This window comes from Ascidiella aspersa, chromosome 9, assembly GCF_963924565.1.
Source record: "Ascidiella aspersa chromosome 9, kaAscAspe10.2, whole genome shotgun sequence".
NCBI classification, from domain to species: Eukaryota; Metazoa; Chordata; class Ascidiacea; order Phlebobranchia; family Ascidiidae; genus Ascidiella; species Ascidiella aspersa.
The window spans coordinates 24182685-24201348 of NC_139455.1; the positions used below are offsets into that span (position 1 = coordinate 24182685).

Below are 18664 nucleotides of genomic sequence, written 5' to 3' on the forward strand. Positions count from 1 at the left end.
AGGGGATGTAGCTCAGTGGTAGAGCGCACGCTTCGCATGTGTGAGGCCCCGGGTTCAATCCCCGGCATCTCCATATTTGTTTGGTGAATCGGTTGTTAGATCATTGAAATCTAAATTGATTTTTTCGTTGGACTATGTTATATCGCAACATAGTTGTTTTGAAAATATCACAATTAATGGTTTTCTTAGTTTTTTGGTCTAATGATTTCCCCACAAATGCCTTTTTCGCAGCGACGAGGTGGCTGAGTGGTTAAGGCGATGGACTGCTAATCCATTGTGCTCTGCACGCGTGGGTTCGAATCCCATCCTCGTCGTAGGGGATGTAGCTCAGTGGTAGAGCGCACGCTTTGCATGTGTGAGGCCCCGGGTTCAATCCCCGGCATCTCCATCCTTTTCAATTTGTTTTGTTGATTCTTTCTGAAGAACTCGAAGTTTTATTTTGATTTAAATTTCAGCCCTAACTTGTCAAACATACTGGAGATTTCAGTTATATTTTGCAGAAAACCTATTGTTGATTTTTGTTAAAACCTACTATTGAATCTATATTTGTATTGTATCTGAGTCACTGTTGAAATTCATATGAGTGAATTGCTTCAATTTACCAAAAAGTAGTACTGGGTGTGGGGTTCGAACCCACGCGGATATACATCCATTGGAACTTAAGTCCAACGCCTTAACCACTCGGCCAACCCAGTCAGTTTATTAGCTTCAAGAATATTTTTTAAGTTGCACTTTGTTGTAACTGCGAAAACTTGTTTTGTTGTAACCTACCGCAACACAGCGACGAGGTGGCCGAGTGGTTAAGGCGATGGACTGTTAATCCATTGTGCTCTGCACGCGCGGGTTGGAATCCCATCCTCGTCCTAGGGGATGTAGCTCAGTGGTAGAGCGCACGCTTCGCATGTGTGAGGCCCCGGGTTCAATCCCCGGCATCTCCATATTTGTTTGGTGAATCGATTGTTAGATCATTGAGTTCTAAATTGATTGTTTTGTTGGACTATGTAATATCGCAACACAGTTGTTTTGAAAATGGCACACTTTATGGTTTTCTTAGTTTTTTGGCCTAATCATTTCCCCACAAATGCCTTTTTCGCAGCGACGAGGTGGCCGAGTGGTTAAGGCGATGGACTGCTAATCCATTGTGCTCTGCACGCGTGGGTTCGAATCCCATCCTCGTCGTAGGGGATGTAGCTCAGTGGTAGAGCGCACGCTTTGCATGTGTGAGGCCCCGGGTTCAATCCCCGGCATCTCCATCCTTTTCAATTTGTTTTGTTGATTCTTTCTGAAGGAAGTTTTATTTTGATTTAAATTTTAGTTATATTTTGCAGAAAACCGTATTGTTGATTTTTGTCAAAACCTACTATTGAATCTATATTTGTATTGTATCTGAGTCAGTGTTGAAATTCATATGAGTGAATTGCTTCAATTTACCAAAAAGTAGTACTGGGTGTGGGGTTCGAACCCACGCGGATATACATCCATTGGAACTTAAGTCCAACGCCTTAACCACTCGGCCAACCCAGTTAGTTTATTAGCTTGAAGAATATTTTTTAAGTTGCACTTTGTTGTGATTGCGAAATCTTGTTTTGTTGTAACCTACCGCAACACAGCGACGAGGTGGCCGAGTGGTTAAGGCGATGGACTGCTAATCCATTGTGCTCTGCACGCGTGGGTTCGAATCCCATCCTCGTCGTAGGGGATGTAGCTCAGTGGTAGAGCGCACGCTTAGCATGTGTGAGGCCCCGGGTTCAATCCCCGGCATCTCCATATTTGTTTGGTGAATCGATTGTTAGATCATTGAGTTCTAAATTGATTGTTTTGTTGGAGCTTCAATTTAAGAAAAAGTAGTACTGGGTGTGGGGTTCGAACCCACGCGGATATACATCCATTGGAACTTAAGTCCAACGCCTTAACCACTCGGCCAACACAGTTAGTTTATTAGCTTCAAGAATATTTTTTAAGTTGCACTTTGTTGTAACTACGAAAACTTGTTTTGTTGTAACCTACCGCAACACAGCGACGAGGTGGCCGAGTGGTTAAGGCGATGGACTGCTAATCCATTGTGCTCTGCACTCGTGGTTCCGAATCACATGCTCGTCGTAGGGGATGTAGCTCAGTTGTACAGCGGACGCTTTGCATGTGTGAGGCTCCGGGTTCAATCCCCGGCATCCATCCTTTTCAATTTGTTTTTTTGATTCCTTCTGAAGAACTTGAAGTTTTATATTGATATAAATTTCAGCCCTAACTTATCAAACATCCTGGAGATTTTAGTTATATTTTGCAGAAAACCGTATTGTTGATTTTTGTCAAAACCTACTATTGAATCTATATATGTATTGTATCTGAGTCAGTGTTGAAATTCATGTGAGTGAATTGCCTCAATTTACCAAAAAGTAGTACTGAGTGTTGGGTTCGAACCCACGCGGATATACATCCATTGGAACTTACGTCCAACGCCTTAGCCACTCGGCCAACCCAGTCAGTTTATTAGCTTCAAGAATATTTTTTAAGTTGCACTTTGTTGTGATTGCGAAATCTTGTTTTGTTGTAACCTACTGCAACACAGCGACGAGGTGGCCGAGTGGTTAAGGCGATGGACTGCTAATCCATTGTGCTCTGCACGCGTGGGTTCGAATCCCATCCTCGTCGTAGGGGATGTAGCTCAGTGGTAGAGCGCACGCTTTGCATGTGTGAGGCCCCGGGTTCAATCCCCGGCATCTCCATCCTTTTCAATTTGTTTTGGTGATTCTTTCTGAAGAACTCGAAATTTTATTTTGATTTAAATTTTAGTTATATTTTGCAGAAAACCGTATTGTTGATTTTTGTCAAAACCTACTATTGAATCTATATTTGTATTGTATCTGAGTCAGTGTTGAAATTCATATGAGTGAATTGCTTCAATTTACCATAAAGTAGTACTGGGTGTGGGGTTCGAACCCACGCGGATATACATCCATTGGAACTTAAGTCCAACGCCTTAACCACTCGGCCAACCCAGTCAGTTTATTAGCTTGAAGAATATTTTTTAAGTTGCACTTTGTTCTGATTGCGAAATCTTGTTTTGTTGTAACATACTGCAACACAGCGACGAGGTGGCCGAGTGGTTAAGGCGATGGACTGCTAATCCATTGTGCTCTGCACGCGTGGGTTCGAATCCCATCCTCGTCGTAGGGGATGTAGCTCAGTGGTAGAGCGCACGCTTCGCATGTGTGAGGCCCCGGGTTCAATCCCCGGCATCTCCATATTTGTTTGGTGAATCGATTGTTAGATCATTGAAATCTAAATTGATTTTTTCGTTGGACTATGTTATATCGCAACACAGTTGTTTTGAAAATATCACAATTAATGGTTTTCTTAGTTTTTTGGTCTAATGATTTCCCCACAAATGCCTTTTTCGCAGCGACGAGGTGGCTGAGTGGTTAAGGCGATGGACTGCTAATCCATTGTGCTCTGCACGCGTGGGTTCGAATCCCATCCTCGTCGTAGGCGATGTAGCTCAGTGGTAGAGCGCACGCTTTGCATGTGTGAACCCCCGGGTTCAATCCCCGGCATCTCCATCCTTTTCAATTTGTTTTGGTGATTCTTTCTGAAGAACTCGAAGTTTTATTTTGATTTAAATTTCAGCCCTAACTTGTCAAACATACTGGAGATTTCAGTTATATTTTGCAGAAAACCTATTGTTGATTTTTGTTAAAACCTACTATTGAATCTATATTTGTATTGTATCTGAGTCACTGTTGAAATTCATATGAGTGAATTGCTTCAATTTACCAAAAAGTAGTACTGGGTGTGGGGTTCGAACCCACGCGGATATACATCCATTGGAACTTAAGTCCAACGCCTTAACCACTCGGCCAACCCAGTCAGTTTATTAGCTTCAAGAATATTTTTTAAGTTGCACTTTGTTGTAACTGCGAAAACTTGTTTTGTTGTAACCTACGGCAACACAGCGACGAGGTGGCCGAGTGGTTAAGGCGATGGACTGTTAATCCATTGTGCTCTGCACGCGCGGGTTGGAATCCCATCCTCGTCGTAGGGGATGTAGCTCAGTGGTAGAGCGCACGCTTCGCATGTGTGAGGCCCCGGGTTCAATCCCCGGCATCTCCATATTTGTTTGGTGAATCGATTGTTAGATCATTGAGTTCTAAATTGATTGTTTTGTTGGACTATGTAATATCGCAACACAGTTGTTTTGAAAATGTCACAATTCATGGTTTTCTTAGTTTTTTGGCCTAATCATTTTCCCACAAATGCCTTTTTCGCAGCGACGAGGTGGCCGAGTGGTTAAGGCGTTGGACTGCTAATCCATTGTGCTCTGCACGCGTGGGTTCGAATCCCATCCTCGTCGTAGGGGATGTAGCTCAGTGGTAGAGCGCACGCTTTGCATGTGTGAGGCCCCGGGTTCAATCCCCGGCATCTCCATCCTTTTCAATTTGTTTTGTTGATTCTTTGTGAAGAACTCGGAAGTTTTATTTTGATTTAAATTTTAGTTATATTTTGCAGAAAACCGTATTGTTGATTTTTTTCAAAACCTACTATTGAATCTATATTTGTATTGTATCTGAGTCAGTGTTGAAATTCATATGAGTGAATTGCTTCAATTTACCAAAAAGTAGTACTGGGTGTGGGGTTCGAACCCACGCGGATATACATCCATTGGAACTTAAGTCCAACGCCTTAACCACTCGGCCAACCCAGTCAGTTTATTAGCTTCAAGAATATTTTTTAAGTTGCACTTTGTTGTAACTGCGAAAACTTGTTTTGTTGTAACCTACCGCAACACAGCGACGAGGTGGCCGAGTGGTTAAGGCGATGGACTGCTAATCCATTGTGCTCTGCACGCGTGGGTTCGAATCCCATCCTCGTCGTAGGGGATGTAGCTCAGTGGTAGAGCGCACGCTTTGCATGTGTGAGGCCCCGGGTTCAATCCCCGGCATCTCCATCCTTTTCAATTTGTTTTGGTGATTCTTTCTGAAGAACTCGAAGTTTTATTTAAATTTCAGCCCTAACTTGTCAAACATACTGGAGATTTTAGTTATATTTTGCAGAAAACCGTATTGTTGATTTTAGTCAAAACCTACTATTGAATCTATATTTGTATTGTATCTTAGTCAGTGTTGAAATGCATGTGAGTGAATTGCTTTAATTTACCAAAAAGTAGTACTGGGTGTGGGGTTCGAACCCACGCGGATATACATCCATTGGAAATTAAGTCCAACGCCTTAACCACTCGGCCAACCCAGTTAGTTTATTAGCTTGAAGAATATTTTTTAAGTTGCACTTTGTTGTGATTGCGAAATCTTGTTTTGTTGTAACATACTGCAACACAGCGACGAGGTGGCCGAGTGGTTAAGGCGATGGACTGCTATCCATTGTGCTCTGCACGCGTGGGTTCGAATCCCATCCTCGTCGTAGGGGATGTAGCTCAGTGGTAGAGCGCACGCTTTGCATGTGTGAGGCCCCGGGTTCAATCCCCGGCATCTCCATCCTTTTCAATTTGTTTTGTTGATTCTTTCTGAAGAACTTGAAGTTTTATATTGATTTAAATTTCAGCCCTAACTTGTCAAACATACTGGAGATTTTAGTTATATTTTGCAGAAATCCGTATTGTTGATTTTTGTCAAAACCAACTATTGAATCTATGTTTGAATTGTATCTTAGTCAGTGTTGAAATTCATATGAGTGAATTGCTTCAATTTACCAAAAAGTAGTACTGGGTGTGGGGTTCGAACCCACGCGGATATACATCCATTGGAACTTAAGTCCAACGCCTTAACCACTCGGCCAACCCAGTTAGTTTATTAGCTTGAAGAATATTTTTTAAGTTGCACTTTGTTGTGATTGCGAATTCTTGTTTTGTTGTAACCTACTGCAACACAGCGACGAGGTGGCCGAGTGGTTAAGGCGATGGACTGCTAATCCATTGTGCTCTGCACGCGTGGGTTCGAATCCCATCCTCGTCGTAGGGGATGTAGCTCAGTGGTAGAGCGCACGCTTCGCATGTGTGAGGCCCCGGGTTCAATCCCCGGCATCTCCATATTTGTTTGGTGAATCGATTGTTAGATCATTGAGTTCTAAATTGATTGTTTTGTTGGACTATGTAATATCGCAACACAGTTGTTTTGAAAATGTCACAATTCATGGTTTTCTTAGTTTTTTGGCCTAATCATTTTCCCACAAATGCCTTTTTCGCAGCGACGAGGTGGCCGAGTGGTTAAGGCGATGGACTGCTAATCCATTGTGCTCTGCACGCGTGGGTTCGAATCCCATCCTCGTCGTAGGCGATGTAGCTCAGTGGTAGAGCGCACGCTTTGCATGTGTGAGGCCCCGGGTTCAATCCCCGGCATCTCCATCCTTTTCAATTTGTTTTGTTGATTCTTTCTGAAGAACTCGAAGTTTTATTTTGATTTAAATTTTAGTTATATTTTGCAGAAAACCGTATTGTTGATTTTTGTCAAAACCTACTATTGAATCTATATTTGTATTGTATCTGAGTCAGTGTTGAAATTCATATGAGTGAATTGCTTCAATTTACCAAAAAGTAGTACTGGGTGTGGGGTTCGAACCCACGCGGATATACATCCATTGGAACTTAAGTCCAACGCCTTAACCACTCGGCCAACCCAGTCAGTTTATTAGCTTGAAGAATATTTTTTAAGTTGCACTTTGTTGTAACTGCGAAAACTTGTATTGTTGTGACCTACTGCAACACAGCGACGAGGTGGCCGAGTGGTTAAGGCGATGGACTGCTAATCCATTGTGCTCTGCACGCGTGGGTTCGAATCCCATCCTCGTCGTAGGGGATGTAGCTCAGTGGTAGAGCGCACGCTTCGCATGTGTGAGGCCCCGGGTTCAATCCCCGGCATCTCCATATTTGTTTGGTGAATCGGTTGTTAGATCATTGAAATCTAAATTGATTTTTTCGTTGGACTATGTTATATCGCAACATAGTTGTTTTGAAAATATCACAATTAATGGTTTTCTTAGTTTTTTGGTCTAATGATTTCCCCACAAATGCCTTTTTCGCAGCGACGAGGTGGCCGAGTGGTTAAGGCGATGGACTGCTAATCCATTGTGCTCTGCACGCGTGGGTTCGAATCCCATCCTCGTCGTAGGGGATGTAGCTCAGTGGTAGAGCGCACGCTTTGCATGTGTGAGGCCCCGGGTTCAATCCCCGGCATCTCCATCCTTTTCAATTTGTTTTGTTGATTCTTTCTGAAGAACTCGAAGTTTTATTTTGATTTAAATTTCAGCCCTAACTTGTCAAACATACTGGAGATTTCAGTTATATTTTGCAGAAAACCTATTGTTGATTTTTGTTAAAACCTACTATTGAATCTATATTTGTATTGTATCTGAGTCACTGTTGAAATTCATATGAGTGAATTGCTTCAATTTACCAAAAAGTAGTACTGGGTGTGGGGTTCGAACCCACGCGGATATACATCCATTGGAACTTAAGTCCAACGCCTTAACCACTCGGCCAACCTAGTCAGTTTATTAGCTTCAAGAATATTTTTTAAGTTGCACTTTGTTGTAACTGCGAAAACTTGTTTTGTTGTAACCTACCGCAACACAGCGACGAGGTGGCCGAGTGGTTAAGGCGATGGACTGTTAATCCATTGTGCTCTGCACGCGCGGGTTGGAATCCCATCCTCGTCCTAGGGGATGTAGCTCAGTGGTAGAGCGCACGCTTCGCATGTGTGAGGCCCCGGGTTCAATCCCCGGCATCTCCATATTTGTTTGGTGAATCGATTGTTAGATCATTGAGTTCTAAATTGATTGTTTTGTTGGACTATGTAATATCGCAACACAGTTGTTTTGAAAATGGCACACTTTATGGTTTTCTTAGTTTTTTGGCCTAATCATTTCCCCACAAATGCCTTTTTCGCAGCGACGAGGTGGCCGAGTGGTTAAGGCGATGGACTGCTAATCCATTGTGCTCTGCACGCGTGGGTTCGAATCCCATCCTCGTCGTAGGGGATGTAGCTCAGTGGTAGAGCGCACGCTTTGCATGTGTGAGGCCCCGGGTTCAATCCCCGGAATCTCCATCCTTTTCAATTTGTTTTGTTGATTCTTTCTGAAGGAAGTTTTATTTTGATTTAAATTTTAGTTATATTTTGCAGAAAACCGTATTGTTGATTTTTGTCAAAACCTACTATTGAATCTATATTTGTATTGTATCTGAGTCAGTGTTGAAATTCATATGAGTGAATTGCTTCAATTTACCAAAAAGTAGTACTGGGTGTGGGGTTCGAACCCACGCGGATATACATCCATTGGAACTTAAGTCCAACGCCTTAACCACTCGGCCAACCCAGTTAGTTTATTAGCTTGAAGAATATTTTTTAAGTTGCACTTTGTTGTGATTGCGAAATCTTGTTTTGTTGTAACCTACCGCAACACAGCGACGAGGTGGCCGAGTGGTTAAGGCGATGGACTGCTAATCCATTGTGCTCTGCACGCGTGGGTTCGAATCCCATCCTCGTCGTAGGGGATGTAGCTCAGTGGTAGAGCGCACGCTTAGCATGTGTGAGGCCCCGGGTTCAATCCCCGGCATCTCCATATTTGTTTGGTGAATCGATTGTTAGATCATTGAGTTCTAAATTGATTGTTTTGTTGGAGCTTCAATTTAAGAAAAAGTAGTACTGGGTGTGGGGTTCGAACCCACGCGGATATACATCCATTGGAACTTAAGTCCAACGCCTTAACCACTCGGCCAACACAGTTAGTTTATTAGCTTCAAGAATATTTTTTAAGTTGCACTTTGTTGTAACTACGAAAACTTGTTTTGTTGTAACCTACCGCAACACAGCGACGAGGTGGCCGAGTGGTTAAGGCGATGGACTGCTAATCCATTGTGCTCTGCACTCGTGGTTCCGAATCACATGCTCGTCGTAGGGGATGTAGCTCAGTTGTACAGCGGACGCTTTGCATGTGTGAGGCCCCGGGTTCAATCCCCGGCATCCATCCTTTTCAATTTGTTTTTTTGATTCCTTCTGAAGAACTTGAAGTTTTATATTGATATAAATTTCAGCCCTAACTTATCAAACATCCTGGAGATTTTAGTTATATTTTGCAGAAAACCGTATTGTTGATTTTTGTCAAAACCTACTATTGAATCTATATATGTATTGTATCTGAGTCAGTGTTGAAATTCATGTGAGTGAATTGCCTCAATTTACCAAAAAGTAGTACTGAGTGTTGGGTTCGAACCCACGCGGATATACATCCATTGGAACTTACGTCCAACGCCTTAGCCACTCGGCCAACCCAGTCAGTTTATTAGCTTCAAGAATATTTTTTAAGTTGCACTTTGTTGTGATTGCGAAATCTTGTTTTGTTGTAACCTACTGCAACACAGCGACGAGGTGGCCGAGTGGTTAAGGCGATGGACTGCTAATCCATTGTGCTCTGCACGCGTGGGTTCGAATCCCATCCTCGTCGTAGGGGATGTAGCTCAGTGGTAGAGCGCACGCTTTGCATGTGTGAGGCCCCGGGTTCAATCCCCGGCATCTCCATCCTTTTCAATTTGTTTTGGTGATTCTTTCTGAAGAACTCGAAGTTTTATTTTGATTTAAATTTTAGTTATATTTTGCAGAAAACCGTATTGTTGATTTTTGTCAAAACCTACTATTGAATCTATATTTGTATTGTATCTGAGTCAGTGTTGAAATTCATATGAGTGAATTGCTTCAATTTACCATAAAGTAGTACTGGGTGTGGGGTTCGAACCCACGCGGATATACATCCATTGGAACTTAAGTCCAACGCCTTAACCACTCGGCCAACCCAGTCAGTTTATTAGCTTGAAGAATATTTTTTAAGTTGCACTTTGTTCTGATTGCGAAATCTTGTTTTGTTGTAACATACTGCAACACAGCGACGAGGTGGCCGAGTGGTTAAGGCGATGGACTGCTAATCCATTGTGCTCTGCACGCGTGGGTTCGAATCCCATCCTCGTCGTAGGGGATGTAGCTCAGTGGTAGAGCGCACGCTTCGCATGTGTGAGGCCCCGGGTTCAATCCCCGGCATCTCCATATTTGTTTGGTGAATCGATTGTTAGATCATTGAAATCTAAATTGATTTTTTCGTTGGACTATGTTATATCGCAACACAGTTGTTTTGAAAATATCACAATTCATGGTTTTCTTAGTTTTTTGGTCTAATGATTTCCCCACAAATGCCTTTTTCGCAGCGACGAGGTTGCTGAGTGGTTAAGGCGATGGACTGCTAATCCATTGTGCTCTGCACGCGTGGGTTCGAATCCCATCCTCGTCGTAGGCGATGTAGCTCAGTGGTAGAGCGCACGCTTTGCATTTGTGAACCCCCGGGTTCAATCCCCGGCATCTCCATCCTTTTCAATTTGTTTTGGTGATTCTTTCTGAAGAACTCGAAGTTTTATTTTGATTTAAATTTCAGCCCTAACTTGTCAAACATACTGGAGATTTCTGTTATATTTTGCAGAAAACCTATTGTTGATTTTTGTTAAAACCTACTATTGAATCTATATTTGTATTGTATCTGAGTCACTGTTGAAATTCATATGAGTGAATTGCTTCAATTTACCAAAAAGTAGTACTGGGTGTGGGGTTCGAACCCACGCGGATATACATCCATTGGAACTTAAGTCCAACGCCTTAACCACTCGGCCAACCCAGTCAGTTTATTAGCTTCAAGAATATTTTTTAAGTTGCACTTTGTTGTAACTGCGAAAACTTGTTTTGTTGTAACCTACGGCAACACAGCGACGAGGTGGCCGAGTGGTTAAGGCGATGGACTGTTAATCCATTGTGCTCTGCACGCGCGGGTTGGAATCCCATCCTCGTCGTAGGGGATGTAGCTCAGTGGTAGAGCGCACGCTTCGCATGTGTGAGGCCCCGGGTTCAATCCCCGGCATCTCCATATTTGTTTGGTGAATCGATTGTTAGATCATTGAGTTCTAAATTGATTGTTTTGTTGGACTATGTAATATCGCAACACAGTTGTTTTGAAAATGTCACAATTCATGGTTTTCTTAGTTTTTTGGCCTAATCATTTTCCCACAAATGCCTTTTTCGCAGCGACGAGGTGGCCGAGTGGTTAAGGCGTTGGACTGCTAATCCATTGTGCTCTGCACGCGTGGGTTCGAATCCCATCCTCGTCGTAGGGGATGTAGCTCAGTGGTAGAGCGCACGCTTTGCATGTGTGAGGCCCCGGGTTCAATCCCCGGCATCTCCATCCTTTTCAATTTGTTTTGTTGATTCATTGTGAAGAACTCGGAAGTTTTATTTTGATTTAAATTTTAGTTATATTTTGCAGAAAACCGTATTGTTGATTTTTGTCAAAACCTACTATTGAATCTATATTTGTATTGTATCTGAGTCAGTGTTGAAATTCATATGAGTGAATTGCTTCAATTTACCAAAAAGTAGTACTGGGTGTGGGGTTCGAACCCACGCGGATATACATCCATTGGAACTTAAGTCCAACGCCTTAACCACTCGGCCAACCCAGTCAGTTTATTAGCTTCAAGAATATTTTTTAAGTTGCACTTTGTTGTAACTGCGAAAACTTGTTTTGTTGTAACCTACCGCAACACAGCGACGAGGTGGCCGAGTGGTTAAGGCGATGGACTGCTAATCCATTGTGCTCTGCACGCGTGGGTTCGAATCCCATCCTCGTCGTAGGGGATGTAGCTCAGTGGTAGAGCGCACGCTTCGCATGTGTGAGGCCCCGGGTTCAATCCCCGGCATCTCCATCCTTTTCAATTTGTTTTGGTGATTCTTTCTGAAGAACTCGAAGTTTTATTTAAATTTCAGCCCTAACTTGTCAAACATACTGGAGATTTTAGTTATATTTTGCAGAAAACCGTATTGTTGATTTTAGTCAAAACCTACTATTGAATCTATATTTGTATTGTATCTTAGTCAGTGTTGAAATGCATGTGAGTGAATTGCTTTAATTTACCAAAAAGTAGTACTGGGTGTGGGGTTCGAACCCACGCGGATATACATCCATTGGAAATTAAGTCCAACGCCTTAACCACTCGGCCAACCCAGTTAGTTTATTAGCTTGAAGAATATTTTTTAAGTTGCACTTTGTTGTGATTGCGAAATCTTGTTTTGTTGTAACATACTGCAACACAGCGACGAGTTGGCCGAGTGGTTAAGGCGATGGACTGCTATCCATTGTGCTCTGCACGCGTGGGTTCGAATCCCATCCTCGTCGTAGGGGATGTAGCTCAGTGGTAGAGCGCACGCTTTGCATGTGTGAGGCCCCGGGTTCAATCCCCGGCATCTCCATCCTTTTCAATTTGTTTTGTTGATTCTTTCTGAAGAACTCGAAGTTTTATTTTGATTTAAATTTTAGTTATATTTTGCAGAAAACCGTATTGTTGATTTTTGTCAAAACCTACTATTGAATCTATATTTGTATTGTATCTGAGTCAGTGTTGAAATTCATATGAGTGAATTGCTTCAATTTACCAAAAAGTAGTACTGGGTGTGGGGTTCGAACCCACGCGGATATACATCCATTGGAACTTAAGTCCAACGCCTTAACCACTCGGCCAACCCAGTCAGTTTATTAGCTTGAAGAATATTTTCTAAGTTGCACTTTGTTGTAACTGCGAAAACTTGTATTGTTGTGACCTACTGCAACACAGCGACGAGGTGGCCGAGTGGTTAAGGCGATGGACTGCTAATCCATTGTGCTCTGCACGCGTGGGTTCGAATCCCATCCTCGTCGTAGGGGATGTAGCTCAGTGGTAGAGCGCACGCTTCGCATGTGTGAGGCCCCGGGTTCAATCCCCGGCATCTCCATATTTGTTTGGTGAATCGATTGTTAGATCATTGAAATCTAAATTGATTTTTTCGTTGGACTATGTTATATCGCAACACAGTTGTTTTGAAAATATCACAATTAATGGTTTTCTTAGTTTTTTGGTTTAATGATTTCCCCACAAATGCCTTTTTCGCAGCGACGAGGTGGCCGAGTGGTTAAGGCGATGGACTGCTAATCCATTGTGCTCTGCACGCGTGGGTTCGAATCCCATCCTCGTCGTAGGGGATGTAGCTCAGTGGTAGAGCGCACGCTTTGCATGTGTGAGGCCCCGGGTTCAATCCCCGGCATCTCCATCCTTTTCAATTTGTTTTGTTGATTCTTTCTGAAGAACTCGAAGTTTTATTTTGATTTAAATTTCAGCCCTAACTTGTCAAACATACTGGAGATTTCAGTTATATTTTGCAGAAAACCTATTGTTGATTTTTGTTAAAACCTACTATTGAATCTATATTTGTATTGTATCTGAGTCACTGTTGAAATTCAGATGAGTGAATTGCTTCAATTTACCAAAAAGTAGTACTGGGTGTGGGGTTCGAACCCACGCGGATATACATCCATTGGAACTTAAGTCCAACGCCTTAACCACTCGGCCAACCCAGTCAGTTTATTAGCTTCAAGAATATTTTTTAAGTTGCACTTTGTTGTAACTGCGAAAACTTGTTTTGTTGTAACCTACGGCAACACAGCGACGAGGTGGCCGAGTGGTTAAGGCGATGGACTGTTAATCCATTGTGCTCTGCACGCGCGGGTTGGAATCCCATCCTCGTCCTAGGGGATGTAGCTCAGTGGTAGAGCGCACGCTTCGCATGTGTGAGGCCCCGGGTTCAATCCCCGGCATCTCCATATTTGTTTGGTGAATCGATTGTTAGATCATTGAGTTCTAAATTGATTGTTTTGTTGGACTATGTAATATCGCAACACAGTTGTTTTGAAAATGGCACACTTTATGGTTTTCTTAGTTTTTTGGCCTAATCATTTCCCCACAAATGCCTTTTTCGCAGCGACGAGGTGGCCGAGTGGTTAAGGCGATGGACTGCTAATCCATTGTGCTCTGCTCGCGTGGGTTCGAATCCCATCCTCGTCGTAGGGGATGTAGCTCAGTGGTAGAGCGCACGCTTAGCATGTGTGAGGCCCCGGGTTCAATCCCCGGCATCTCCATATTTGTTTGGTGAATCGATTGTTAGATCATTGAGTTCTAAATTGATTGTTTTGTTGGAGCTTCAATTTAAGAAAAAGTAGTACTGGGTGTGGGGTTCGAACCCACGCGGATATACATCCATTGGAACTTAAGTCCAACGCCTTAACCACTCGGCCAACACAGTTAGTTTATTAGCTTCAAGAATATTTTTTAAGTTGCACTTTGTTGTAACTACGAAAACTTGTTTTGTTGTAACCTACCGCAACACAGCGACGAGGTGGCCGAGTGGTTAAGGCGATGGACTGCTAATCCATTGTGCTCTGCACTCGTGGTTCCGAATCACATGCTCGTCGTAGGGGATGTAGCTCAGTTGTACAGCGGACGCTTTGCATGTGTGAACCCCCGGGTTCAATCCCCGGCATCCATCCTTTTCAATTTGTTTTTTTGATTCTTTCTGAAGAACTCGAAGTTTTATTTTGATTTAAATTTCAGCCCTAACTTGTCAAACATACTGGAGATTTCAGTTATATTTTGCAGAAAACCTATTGTTGATTTTTGTTAAAACCTACTATTGAATCTATATTTGTATTGTATCTGAGTCACTGTTGAAATTCATATGAGTGAATTGCTTCAATTTACCAAAAAGTAGTACTGGGTGTGGGGTTCGAACCCACGCGGATATACATCCATTGGAACTTAAGTCCAACGCCTTAACCACTCGGCCAACCCAGTCAGTTTATTAGCTTCAAGAATATTTTTTAAGTTGCACTTTGTTGTAACTGCGAAAACTTGTTTTGTTGTAACCTACGGCAACACAGCGACGAGGTGGCCGAGTGGTTAAGGCGATGGACTGTTAATCCATTGTGCTCTGCACGCGCGGGTTGGAATCCCATCCTCGTCGTAGGGGATGTAGCTCAGTGGTAGAGCGCACGCTTCGCATGTGTGAGGCCCCGGGTTCAATCCCCGGCATCTCCATATTTGTTTGGTGAATCGATTGTTAGATCATTGAGTTCTAAATTGATTGTTTTGTTGGACTATGTAATATCGCAACACAGTTGTTTTGAAAATGTCACAATTCATGGTTTTCTTAGTTTTTTGGCCTAATCATTTTCCCACAAATGCCTTTTTCGCAGCGACGAGGTGGCCGAGTGGTTAAGGCGTTGGACTGCTAATCCATTGTGCTCTGCACGCGTGGGTTCGAATCCCATCCTCGTCGTAGGGGATGTAGCTCAGTGGTAGAGCGCACGCTTTGCATGTGTGAGGCCCCGGGTTCAATCCCCGGCATCTCCATCCTTTTCAATTTGTTTTGTTGATTCTTTGTGAAGAACTCGGAAGTTTTATTTTGATTTAAATTTTAGTTATATTTTGCAGAAAACCGTATTGTTGATTTTTTTCAAAACCTACTATTGAATCTATATTTGTATTGTATCTGAGTCAGTGTTGAAATTCATATGAGTGAATTGCTTCAATTTACCAAAAAGTAGTACTGGGTGTGGGGTTCGAACCCACGCGGATATACATCCATTGGAACTTAAGTCCAACGCCTTAACCACTCGGCCAACCCAGTCAGTTTATTAGCTTCAAGAATATTTTTTAAGTTGCACTTTGTTGTAACTGCGAAAACTTGTTTTGTTGTAACCTACCGCAACACAGCGACGAGGTGGCCGAGTGGTTAAGGCGATGGACTGCTAATCCATTGTGCTCTGCACGCGTGGGTTCGAATCCCATCCTCGTCGTAGGGGATGTAGCTCAGTGGTAGAGCGCACGCTTTGCATGTGTGAGGCCCCGGGTTCAATCCCCGGCATCTCCATCCTTTTCAATTTGTTTTGGTGATTCTTTCTGAAGAACTCGAAGTTTTATTTAAATTTCAGCCCTAACTTGTCAAACATACTGGAGATTTTAGTTATATTTTGCAGAAAACCGTATTGTTGATTTTAGTCAAAACCTACTATTGAATCTATATTTGTATTGTATCTTAGTCAGTGTTGAAATGCATGTGAGTGAATTGCTTTAATTTACCAAAAAGTAGTACTGGGTGTGGGGTTCGAACCCACGCGGATATACATCCATTGGAAATTAAGTCCAACGCCTTAACCACTCGGCCAACCCAGTTAGTTTATTAGCTTGAAGAATATTTTTTAAGTTGCACTTTGTTGTGATTGCGAAATCTTGTTTTGTTGTAACATACTGCAACACAGCGACGAGGTGGCCGAGTGGTTAAGGCGATGGACTGCTATCCATTGTGCTCTGCACGCGTGGGTTCGAATCCCATCCTCGTCGTAGGGGATGTAGCTCAGTGGTAGAGCGCACGCTTTGCATGTGTGAGGCCCCGGGTTCAATCCCCGGCATCTCCATCCTTTTCAATTTGTTTTGTTGATTCTTTCTGAAGAACTTGAAGTTTTATATTGATTTAAATTTCAGCCCTAACTTGTCAAACATACTGGAGATTTTAGTTATATTTTGCAGAAATCCGTATTGTTGATTTTTGTCAAAACCAACTATTGAATCTATGTTTGAATTGTATCTTAGTCAGTGTTGAAATTCATATGAGTGAATTGCTTCAATTTACCAAAAAGTAGTACTGGGTGTGGGGTTCGAACCCACGCGGATATACATCCATTGGAACTTAAGTCCAACGCCTTAACCACTCGGCCAACCCAGTTAGTTTATTAGCTTGAAGAATATTTTTTAAGTTGCACTTTGTTGTGATTGCGAATTCTTGTTTTGTTGTAACCTACTGCAACACAGCGACGAGGTGGCCGAGTGGTTAAGGCGATGGACTGCTAATCCATTGTGCTCTGCACGCGTGGGTTCGAATCCCATCCTCGTCGTAGGGGATGTAGCTCAGTGGTAGAGCGCACGCTTCGCATGTGTGAGGCCCCGGGTTCAATCCCCGGCATCTCCATATTTGTTTGGTGAATCGATTGTTAGATCATTGAGTTCTAAATTGATTGTTTTGTTGGACTATGTAATATCGCAACACAGTTGTTTTGAAAATGTCACAATTCATGGTTTTCTTAGTTTTTTGGCCTAATCATTTTCCCACAAATGCCTTTTTCGCAGCGACGAGGTGGCCGAGTGGTTAAGGCGATGGACTGCTAATCCATTGTGCTCTGCACGCGTGGGTTCGAATCCCATCCTCGTCGTAGGCGATGTAGCTCAGTGGTAGAGCGCACGCTTTGCATGTGTGAGGCCCCGGGTTCAATCCCCGGCATCTCCATCCTTTTCAATTTGTTTTGTTGATTCTTTCTGAAGAACTCGAAGTTTTATTTTGATTTAAATTTTAGTTATATTTTGCAGAAAACCGTATTGTTGATTTTTGTCAAAACCTACTATTGAATCTATATTTGTATTGTATCTGAGTCAGTGTTGAAATTCATATGAGTGAATTGCTTCAATTTACCAAAAAGTAGTACTGGGTGTGGGGTTCGAACCCACGCGGATATACATCCATTGGAACTTAAGTCCAACGCCTTAACCACTCGGCCAACCCAGTCAGTTTATTAGCTTGAAGAATATTTTTTAAGTTGCACTTTGTTGTAACTGCGAAAACTTGTATTGTTGTGACCTACTGCAACACAGCGACGAGGTGGCCGAGTGGTTAAGGCGATGGACTGCTAATCCATTGTGCTCTGCACGCGTGGGTTCGAATCCCATCCTCGTCGTAGGGGATGTAGCTCAGTGGTAGAGCGCACGCTTCGCATGTGTGAGGCCCCGGGTTCAATCCCCGGCATCTCCATATTTGTTTGGTGAATCGGTTGTTAGATCATTGAAATCTAAATTGATTTTTTCGTTGGACTATGTTATATCGCAACATAGTTGTTTTGAAAATATCACAATTAATGGTTTTCTTAGTTTTTTGGTCTAATGATTTCCCCACAAATGCCTTTTTCGCAGCGACGAGGTGGCCGAGTGGTTAAGGCGATGGACTGCTAATCCATTGTGCTCTGCACGCGTGGGTTCGAATCCCATCCTCGTCGTAGGGGATGTAGCTCAGTGGTAGAGCGCACGCTTTGCATGTGTGAGGCCCCGGGTTCAATCCCCGGCATCTCCATCCTTTTCAATTTGTTTTGTTGATTCTTTCTGAAGAACTCGAAGTTTTATTTTGATTTAAATTTCAGCCCTAACTTGTCAAACATACTGGAGATTTCAGTTATATTTTGCAGAAAACCTATTGTTGATTTTTGTTAAAACCTACTATTGAATCTATATTTGTATTGTATCTGAGTCACTGTTGAAATTCATATGAGTGAATTGCTTCAATTTACCAAAAAGTAGTACTGGGTGTGGGGTTCGAACCCACGCGGATATACATCCATTGGAACTCAAGTCCAACGCCTTAACCACTCGGCCAACCTAGTCAGTTTATTAGCTTCAAGAATATTTTTTAAGTTGCACTTTGTTGTAACTGCGAAAACTTGTTTTGTTGTAACCTACCGCAACACAGCGACGAGGTGGCCGAGTGGTTAAGGCGATGGACTGTTAATCCATTGTGCTCTGCACGCGCGGGTTGGAATCCCATCCTCGTCCTAGGGGATGTAGCTCAGTGGTAGAGCGCACGCTTCGCATGTGTGAGGCCCCGGGTTCAATCCCCGGCATCTCCATATTTGTTTGGTGAATCGATTGTTAGATCATTGAGTTCTAAATTGATTGTTTTGTTGGACTATGTAATATCGCAACACAGTTGTTTTGAAAATGGCA

General features: G+C 42.8%; 1 protein-coding gene and 100 non-coding genes across 101 annotated transcripts in view; 74 read left to right on the forward strand and 27 right to left on the reverse strand.

Moving 5' to 3' along the window:
• The window catches only part of LOC146133850 (uncharacterized), a 142775-nt gene that overhangs the window by 44479 nt on the left and 79632 nt on the right, over window positions 1-18664 (forward strand). The gene's annotated exons all lie outside the window — the stretch shown is intronic.
• On the forward strand, window positions 2-73 carry Trnaa-cgc (transfer RNA alanine (anticodon CGC)). Its single transcript has one exon. It is a non-coding gene; the product is annotated as a tRNA-Ala (tRNA).
• Trnas-gcu (transfer RNA serine (anticodon GCU)) lies at window positions 233-314 on the forward strand. Its single transcript has one exon. It is a non-coding gene; the product is annotated as a tRNA-Ser (tRNA).
• Window positions 317-388, forward strand: Trnaa-ugc (transfer RNA alanine (anticodon UGC)). Its single transcript has one exon. It is a non-coding gene; the product is annotated as a tRNA-Ala (tRNA).
• Trnal-uaa (transfer RNA leucine (anticodon UAA)) lies at window positions 613-695 on the reverse strand. Its single transcript has one exon. It is a non-coding gene; the product is annotated as a tRNA-Leu (tRNA).
• Trnan-guu (transfer RNA asparagine (anticodon GUU)) lies at window positions 783-864 on the forward strand. Its single transcript has one exon. It is a non-coding gene; the product is annotated as a tRNA-Asn (tRNA).
• On the forward strand, window positions 867-938 carry Trnaa-cgc (transfer RNA alanine (anticodon CGC)). The gene has a single exon. It is a non-coding gene; the product is annotated as a tRNA-Ala (tRNA).
• Trnas-gcu (transfer RNA serine (anticodon GCU)) lies at window positions 1098-1179 on the forward strand. Its single transcript has one exon. It is a non-coding gene; the product is annotated as a tRNA-Ser (tRNA).
• On the forward strand, window positions 1182-1253 carry Trnaa-ugc (transfer RNA alanine (anticodon UGC)). The gene has a single exon. It is a non-coding gene; the product is annotated as a tRNA-Ala (tRNA).
• On the reverse strand, window positions 1442-1524 carry Trnal-uaa (transfer RNA leucine (anticodon UAA)). Its single transcript has one exon. It is a non-coding gene; the product is annotated as a tRNA-Leu (tRNA).
• Window positions 1612-1693, forward strand: Trnas-gcu (transfer RNA serine (anticodon GCU)). Its single transcript has one exon. It is a non-coding gene; the product is annotated as a tRNA-Ser (tRNA).
• Window positions 1696-1767, forward strand: Trnaa-agc (transfer RNA alanine (anticodon AGC)). The gene has a single exon. It is a non-coding gene; the product is annotated as a tRNA-Ala (tRNA).
• Window positions 1849-1931, reverse strand: Trnal-uaa (transfer RNA leucine (anticodon UAA)). The gene has a single exon. It is a non-coding gene; the product is annotated as a tRNA-Leu (tRNA).
• Trnal-uaa (transfer RNA leucine (anticodon UAA)) lies at window positions 2398-2480 on the reverse strand. The gene has a single exon. It is a non-coding gene; the product is annotated as a tRNA-Leu (tRNA).
• Trnas-gcu (transfer RNA serine (anticodon GCU)) lies at window positions 2568-2649 on the forward strand. Its single transcript has one exon. It is a non-coding gene; the product is annotated as a tRNA-Ser (tRNA).
• Window positions 2652-2723, forward strand: Trnaa-ugc (transfer RNA alanine (anticodon UGC)). Its single transcript has one exon. It is a non-coding gene; the product is annotated as a tRNA-Ala (tRNA).
• On the reverse strand, window positions 2917-2999 carry Trnal-uaa (transfer RNA leucine (anticodon UAA)). Its single transcript has one exon. It is a non-coding gene; the product is annotated as a tRNA-Leu (tRNA).
• Trnas-gcu (transfer RNA serine (anticodon GCU)) lies at window positions 3087-3168 on the forward strand. The gene has a single exon. It is a non-coding gene; the product is annotated as a tRNA-Ser (tRNA).
• Window positions 3171-3242, forward strand: Trnaa-cgc (transfer RNA alanine (anticodon CGC)). Its single transcript has one exon. It is a non-coding gene; the product is annotated as a tRNA-Ala (tRNA).
• Trnas-gcu (transfer RNA serine (anticodon GCU)) lies at window positions 3402-3483 on the forward strand. Its single transcript has one exon. It is a non-coding gene; the product is annotated as a tRNA-Ser (tRNA).
• Window positions 3486-3557, forward strand: Trnaa-ugc (transfer RNA alanine (anticodon UGC)). The gene has a single exon. It is a non-coding gene; the product is annotated as a tRNA-Ala (tRNA).
• Trnal-uaa (transfer RNA leucine (anticodon UAA)) lies at window positions 3782-3864 on the reverse strand. The gene has a single exon. It is a non-coding gene; the product is annotated as a tRNA-Leu (tRNA).
• On the forward strand, window positions 3952-4033 carry Trnan-guu (transfer RNA asparagine (anticodon GUU)). The gene has a single exon. It is a non-coding gene; the product is annotated as a tRNA-Asn (tRNA).
• Trnaa-cgc (transfer RNA alanine (anticodon CGC)) lies at window positions 4036-4107 on the forward strand. The gene has a single exon. It is a non-coding gene; the product is annotated as a tRNA-Ala (tRNA).
• Trnas-gcu (transfer RNA serine (anticodon GCU)) lies at window positions 4267-4348 on the forward strand. Its single transcript has one exon. It is a non-coding gene; the product is annotated as a tRNA-Ser (tRNA).
• On the forward strand, window positions 4351-4422 carry Trnaa-ugc (transfer RNA alanine (anticodon UGC)). Its single transcript has one exon. It is a non-coding gene; the product is annotated as a tRNA-Ala (tRNA).
• Trnal-uaa (transfer RNA leucine (anticodon UAA)) lies at window positions 4617-4699 on the reverse strand. The gene has a single exon. It is a non-coding gene; the product is annotated as a tRNA-Leu (tRNA).
• Window positions 4787-4868, forward strand: Trnas-gcu (transfer RNA serine (anticodon GCU)). Its single transcript has one exon. It is a non-coding gene; the product is annotated as a tRNA-Ser (tRNA).
• Trnaa-ugc (transfer RNA alanine (anticodon UGC)) lies at window positions 4871-4942 on the forward strand. The gene has a single exon. It is a non-coding gene; the product is annotated as a tRNA-Ala (tRNA).
• On the reverse strand, window positions 5162-5244 carry Trnal-uaa (transfer RNA leucine (anticodon UAA)). Its single transcript has one exon. It is a non-coding gene; the product is annotated as a tRNA-Leu (tRNA).
• On the forward strand, window positions 5415-5486 carry Trnaa-ugc (transfer RNA alanine (anticodon UGC)). The gene has a single exon. It is a non-coding gene; the product is annotated as a tRNA-Ala (tRNA).
• Window positions 5712-5794, reverse strand: Trnal-uaa (transfer RNA leucine (anticodon UAA)). The gene has a single exon. It is a non-coding gene; the product is annotated as a tRNA-Leu (tRNA).
• Trnas-gcu (transfer RNA serine (anticodon GCU)) lies at window positions 5882-5963 on the forward strand. Its single transcript has one exon. It is a non-coding gene; the product is annotated as a tRNA-Ser (tRNA).
• Window positions 5966-6037, forward strand: Trnaa-cgc (transfer RNA alanine (anticodon CGC)). The gene has a single exon. It is a non-coding gene; the product is annotated as a tRNA-Ala (tRNA).
• Window positions 6197-6278, forward strand: Trnas-gcu (transfer RNA serine (anticodon GCU)). Its single transcript has one exon. It is a non-coding gene; the product is annotated as a tRNA-Ser (tRNA).
• Window positions 6281-6352, forward strand: Trnaa-ugc (transfer RNA alanine (anticodon UGC)). Its single transcript has one exon. It is a non-coding gene; the product is annotated as a tRNA-Ala (tRNA).
• On the reverse strand, window positions 6546-6628 carry Trnal-uaa (transfer RNA leucine (anticodon UAA)). Its single transcript has one exon. It is a non-coding gene; the product is annotated as a tRNA-Leu (tRNA).
• On the forward strand, window positions 6716-6797 carry Trnas-gcu (transfer RNA serine (anticodon GCU)). Its single transcript has one exon. It is a non-coding gene; the product is annotated as a tRNA-Ser (tRNA).
• Trnaa-cgc (transfer RNA alanine (anticodon CGC)) lies at window positions 6800-6871 on the forward strand. The gene has a single exon. It is a non-coding gene; the product is annotated as a tRNA-Ala (tRNA).
• Trnas-gcu (transfer RNA serine (anticodon GCU)) lies at window positions 7031-7112 on the forward strand. Its single transcript has one exon. It is a non-coding gene; the product is annotated as a tRNA-Ser (tRNA).
• Trnaa-ugc (transfer RNA alanine (anticodon UGC)) lies at window positions 7115-7186 on the forward strand. Its single transcript has one exon. It is a non-coding gene; the product is annotated as a tRNA-Ala (tRNA).
• Window positions 7411-7493, reverse strand: Trnal-uaa (transfer RNA leucine (anticodon UAA)). The gene has a single exon. It is a non-coding gene; the product is annotated as a tRNA-Leu (tRNA).
• Window positions 7581-7662, forward strand: Trnan-guu (transfer RNA asparagine (anticodon GUU)). Its single transcript has one exon. It is a non-coding gene; the product is annotated as a tRNA-Asn (tRNA).
• Trnaa-cgc (transfer RNA alanine (anticodon CGC)) lies at window positions 7665-7736 on the forward strand. The gene has a single exon. It is a non-coding gene; the product is annotated as a tRNA-Ala (tRNA).
• Window positions 7896-7977, forward strand: Trnas-gcu (transfer RNA serine (anticodon GCU)). Its single transcript has one exon. It is a non-coding gene; the product is annotated as a tRNA-Ser (tRNA).
• On the forward strand, window positions 7980-8051 carry Trnaa-ugc (transfer RNA alanine (anticodon UGC)). The gene has a single exon. It is a non-coding gene; the product is annotated as a tRNA-Ala (tRNA).
• On the reverse strand, window positions 8240-8322 carry Trnal-uaa (transfer RNA leucine (anticodon UAA)). The gene has a single exon. It is a non-coding gene; the product is annotated as a tRNA-Leu (tRNA).
• Window positions 8410-8491, forward strand: Trnas-gcu (transfer RNA serine (anticodon GCU)). The gene has a single exon. It is a non-coding gene; the product is annotated as a tRNA-Ser (tRNA).
• On the forward strand, window positions 8494-8565 carry Trnaa-agc (transfer RNA alanine (anticodon AGC)). The gene has a single exon. It is a non-coding gene; the product is annotated as a tRNA-Ala (tRNA).
• Window positions 8647-8729, reverse strand: Trnal-uaa (transfer RNA leucine (anticodon UAA)). Its single transcript has one exon. It is a non-coding gene; the product is annotated as a tRNA-Leu (tRNA).
• On the reverse strand, window positions 9196-9278 carry Trnal-uaa (transfer RNA leucine (anticodon UAA)). Its single transcript has one exon. It is a non-coding gene; the product is annotated as a tRNA-Leu (tRNA).
• On the forward strand, window positions 9366-9447 carry Trnas-gcu (transfer RNA serine (anticodon GCU)). Its single transcript has one exon. It is a non-coding gene; the product is annotated as a tRNA-Ser (tRNA).
• On the forward strand, window positions 9450-9521 carry Trnaa-ugc (transfer RNA alanine (anticodon UGC)). The gene has a single exon. It is a non-coding gene; the product is annotated as a tRNA-Ala (tRNA).
• On the reverse strand, window positions 9715-9797 carry Trnal-uaa (transfer RNA leucine (anticodon UAA)). Its single transcript has one exon. It is a non-coding gene; the product is annotated as a tRNA-Leu (tRNA).
• Window positions 9885-9966, forward strand: Trnas-gcu (transfer RNA serine (anticodon GCU)). The gene has a single exon. It is a non-coding gene; the product is annotated as a tRNA-Ser (tRNA).
• On the forward strand, window positions 9969-10040 carry Trnaa-cgc (transfer RNA alanine (anticodon CGC)). Its single transcript has one exon. It is a non-coding gene; the product is annotated as a tRNA-Ala (tRNA).
• Window positions 10200-10281, forward strand: Trnas-gcu (transfer RNA serine (anticodon GCU)). The gene has a single exon. It is a non-coding gene; the product is annotated as a tRNA-Ser (tRNA).
• On the reverse strand, window positions 10580-10662 carry Trnal-uaa (transfer RNA leucine (anticodon UAA)). Its single transcript has one exon. It is a non-coding gene; the product is annotated as a tRNA-Leu (tRNA).
• Window positions 10750-10831, forward strand: Trnan-guu (transfer RNA asparagine (anticodon GUU)). The gene has a single exon. It is a non-coding gene; the product is annotated as a tRNA-Asn (tRNA).
• Trnaa-cgc (transfer RNA alanine (anticodon CGC)) lies at window positions 10834-10905 on the forward strand. The gene has a single exon. It is a non-coding gene; the product is annotated as a tRNA-Ala (tRNA).
• Window positions 11065-11146, forward strand: Trnas-gcu (transfer RNA serine (anticodon GCU)). The gene has a single exon. It is a non-coding gene; the product is annotated as a tRNA-Ser (tRNA).
• On the forward strand, window positions 11149-11220 carry Trnaa-ugc (transfer RNA alanine (anticodon UGC)). The gene has a single exon. It is a non-coding gene; the product is annotated as a tRNA-Ala (tRNA).
• Trnal-uaa (transfer RNA leucine (anticodon UAA)) lies at window positions 11415-11497 on the reverse strand. The gene has a single exon. It is a non-coding gene; the product is annotated as a tRNA-Leu (tRNA).
• Trnas-gcu (transfer RNA serine (anticodon GCU)) lies at window positions 11585-11666 on the forward strand. Its single transcript has one exon. It is a non-coding gene; the product is annotated as a tRNA-Ser (tRNA).
• On the forward strand, window positions 11669-11740 carry Trnaa-cgc (transfer RNA alanine (anticodon CGC)). The gene has a single exon. It is a non-coding gene; the product is annotated as a tRNA-Ala (tRNA).
• On the reverse strand, window positions 11960-12042 carry Trnal-uaa (transfer RNA leucine (anticodon UAA)). Its single transcript has one exon. It is a non-coding gene; the product is annotated as a tRNA-Leu (tRNA).
• On the forward strand, window positions 12213-12284 carry Trnaa-ugc (transfer RNA alanine (anticodon UGC)). Its single transcript has one exon. It is a non-coding gene; the product is annotated as a tRNA-Ala (tRNA).
• Window positions 12478-12560, reverse strand: Trnal-uaa (transfer RNA leucine (anticodon UAA)). The gene has a single exon. It is a non-coding gene; the product is annotated as a tRNA-Leu (tRNA).
• On the forward strand, window positions 12648-12729 carry Trnas-gcu (transfer RNA serine (anticodon GCU)). The gene has a single exon. It is a non-coding gene; the product is annotated as a tRNA-Ser (tRNA).
• Trnaa-cgc (transfer RNA alanine (anticodon CGC)) lies at window positions 12732-12803 on the forward strand. The gene has a single exon. It is a non-coding gene; the product is annotated as a tRNA-Ala (tRNA).
• On the forward strand, window positions 12963-13044 carry Trnas-gcu (transfer RNA serine (anticodon GCU)). The gene has a single exon. It is a non-coding gene; the product is annotated as a tRNA-Ser (tRNA).
• Trnaa-ugc (transfer RNA alanine (anticodon UGC)) lies at window positions 13047-13118 on the forward strand. The gene has a single exon. It is a non-coding gene; the product is annotated as a tRNA-Ala (tRNA).
• Window positions 13343-13425, reverse strand: Trnal-uaa (transfer RNA leucine (anticodon UAA)). The gene has a single exon. It is a non-coding gene; the product is annotated as a tRNA-Leu (tRNA).
• Trnan-guu (transfer RNA asparagine (anticodon GUU)) lies at window positions 13513-13594 on the forward strand. Its single transcript has one exon. It is a non-coding gene; the product is annotated as a tRNA-Asn (tRNA).
• On the forward strand, window positions 13597-13668 carry Trnaa-cgc (transfer RNA alanine (anticodon CGC)). Its single transcript has one exon. It is a non-coding gene; the product is annotated as a tRNA-Ala (tRNA).
• On the forward strand, window positions 13828-13909 carry Trnas-gcu (transfer RNA serine (anticodon GCU)). Its single transcript has one exon. It is a non-coding gene; the product is annotated as a tRNA-Ser (tRNA).
• Trnaa-agc (transfer RNA alanine (anticodon AGC)) lies at window positions 13912-13983 on the forward strand. The gene has a single exon. It is a non-coding gene; the product is annotated as a tRNA-Ala (tRNA).
• On the reverse strand, window positions 14065-14147 carry Trnal-uaa (transfer RNA leucine (anticodon UAA)). The gene has a single exon. It is a non-coding gene; the product is annotated as a tRNA-Leu (tRNA).
• Window positions 14613-14695, reverse strand: Trnal-uaa (transfer RNA leucine (anticodon UAA)). The gene has a single exon. It is a non-coding gene; the product is annotated as a tRNA-Leu (tRNA).
• Trnan-guu (transfer RNA asparagine (anticodon GUU)) lies at window positions 14783-14864 on the forward strand. Its single transcript has one exon. It is a non-coding gene; the product is annotated as a tRNA-Asn (tRNA).
• Window positions 14867-14938, forward strand: Trnaa-cgc (transfer RNA alanine (anticodon CGC)). The gene has a single exon. It is a non-coding gene; the product is annotated as a tRNA-Ala (tRNA).
• Window positions 15098-15179, forward strand: Trnas-gcu (transfer RNA serine (anticodon GCU)). The gene has a single exon. It is a non-coding gene; the product is annotated as a tRNA-Ser (tRNA).
• Trnaa-ugc (transfer RNA alanine (anticodon UGC)) lies at window positions 15182-15253 on the forward strand. Its single transcript has one exon. It is a non-coding gene; the product is annotated as a tRNA-Ala (tRNA).
• Trnal-uaa (transfer RNA leucine (anticodon UAA)) lies at window positions 15448-15530 on the reverse strand. The gene has a single exon. It is a non-coding gene; the product is annotated as a tRNA-Leu (tRNA).
• On the forward strand, window positions 15618-15699 carry Trnas-gcu (transfer RNA serine (anticodon GCU)). The gene has a single exon. It is a non-coding gene; the product is annotated as a tRNA-Ser (tRNA).
• On the forward strand, window positions 15702-15773 carry Trnaa-ugc (transfer RNA alanine (anticodon UGC)). The gene has a single exon. It is a non-coding gene; the product is annotated as a tRNA-Ala (tRNA).
• Trnal-uaa (transfer RNA leucine (anticodon UAA)) lies at window positions 15993-16075 on the reverse strand. The gene has a single exon. It is a non-coding gene; the product is annotated as a tRNA-Leu (tRNA).
• On the forward strand, window positions 16246-16317 carry Trnaa-ugc (transfer RNA alanine (anticodon UGC)). The gene has a single exon. It is a non-coding gene; the product is annotated as a tRNA-Ala (tRNA).
• Window positions 16543-16625, reverse strand: Trnal-uaa (transfer RNA leucine (anticodon UAA)). The gene has a single exon. It is a non-coding gene; the product is annotated as a tRNA-Leu (tRNA).
• Window positions 16713-16794, forward strand: Trnas-gcu (transfer RNA serine (anticodon GCU)). The gene has a single exon. It is a non-coding gene; the product is annotated as a tRNA-Ser (tRNA).
• On the forward strand, window positions 16797-16868 carry Trnaa-cgc (transfer RNA alanine (anticodon CGC)). Its single transcript has one exon. It is a non-coding gene; the product is annotated as a tRNA-Ala (tRNA).
• Window positions 17028-17109, forward strand: Trnas-gcu (transfer RNA serine (anticodon GCU)). Its single transcript has one exon. It is a non-coding gene; the product is annotated as a tRNA-Ser (tRNA).
• On the forward strand, window positions 17112-17183 carry Trnaa-ugc (transfer RNA alanine (anticodon UGC)). Its single transcript has one exon. It is a non-coding gene; the product is annotated as a tRNA-Ala (tRNA).
• Trnal-uaa (transfer RNA leucine (anticodon UAA)) lies at window positions 17377-17459 on the reverse strand. Its single transcript has one exon. It is a non-coding gene; the product is annotated as a tRNA-Leu (tRNA).
• Window positions 17547-17628, forward strand: Trnas-gcu (transfer RNA serine (anticodon GCU)). Its single transcript has one exon. It is a non-coding gene; the product is annotated as a tRNA-Ser (tRNA).
• On the forward strand, window positions 17631-17702 carry Trnaa-cgc (transfer RNA alanine (anticodon CGC)). The gene has a single exon. It is a non-coding gene; the product is annotated as a tRNA-Ala (tRNA).
• On the forward strand, window positions 17862-17943 carry Trnas-gcu (transfer RNA serine (anticodon GCU)). The gene has a single exon. It is a non-coding gene; the product is annotated as a tRNA-Ser (tRNA).
• Window positions 17946-18017, forward strand: Trnaa-ugc (transfer RNA alanine (anticodon UGC)). The gene has a single exon. It is a non-coding gene; the product is annotated as a tRNA-Ala (tRNA).
• On the reverse strand, window positions 18242-18324 carry Trnas-uga (transfer RNA serine (anticodon UGA)). The gene has a single exon. It is a non-coding gene; the product is annotated as a tRNA-Ser (tRNA).
• Trnan-guu (transfer RNA asparagine (anticodon GUU)) lies at window positions 18412-18493 on the forward strand. The gene has a single exon. It is a non-coding gene; the product is annotated as a tRNA-Asn (tRNA).
• On the forward strand, window positions 18496-18567 carry Trnaa-cgc (transfer RNA alanine (anticodon CGC)). The gene has a single exon. It is a non-coding gene; the product is annotated as a tRNA-Ala (tRNA).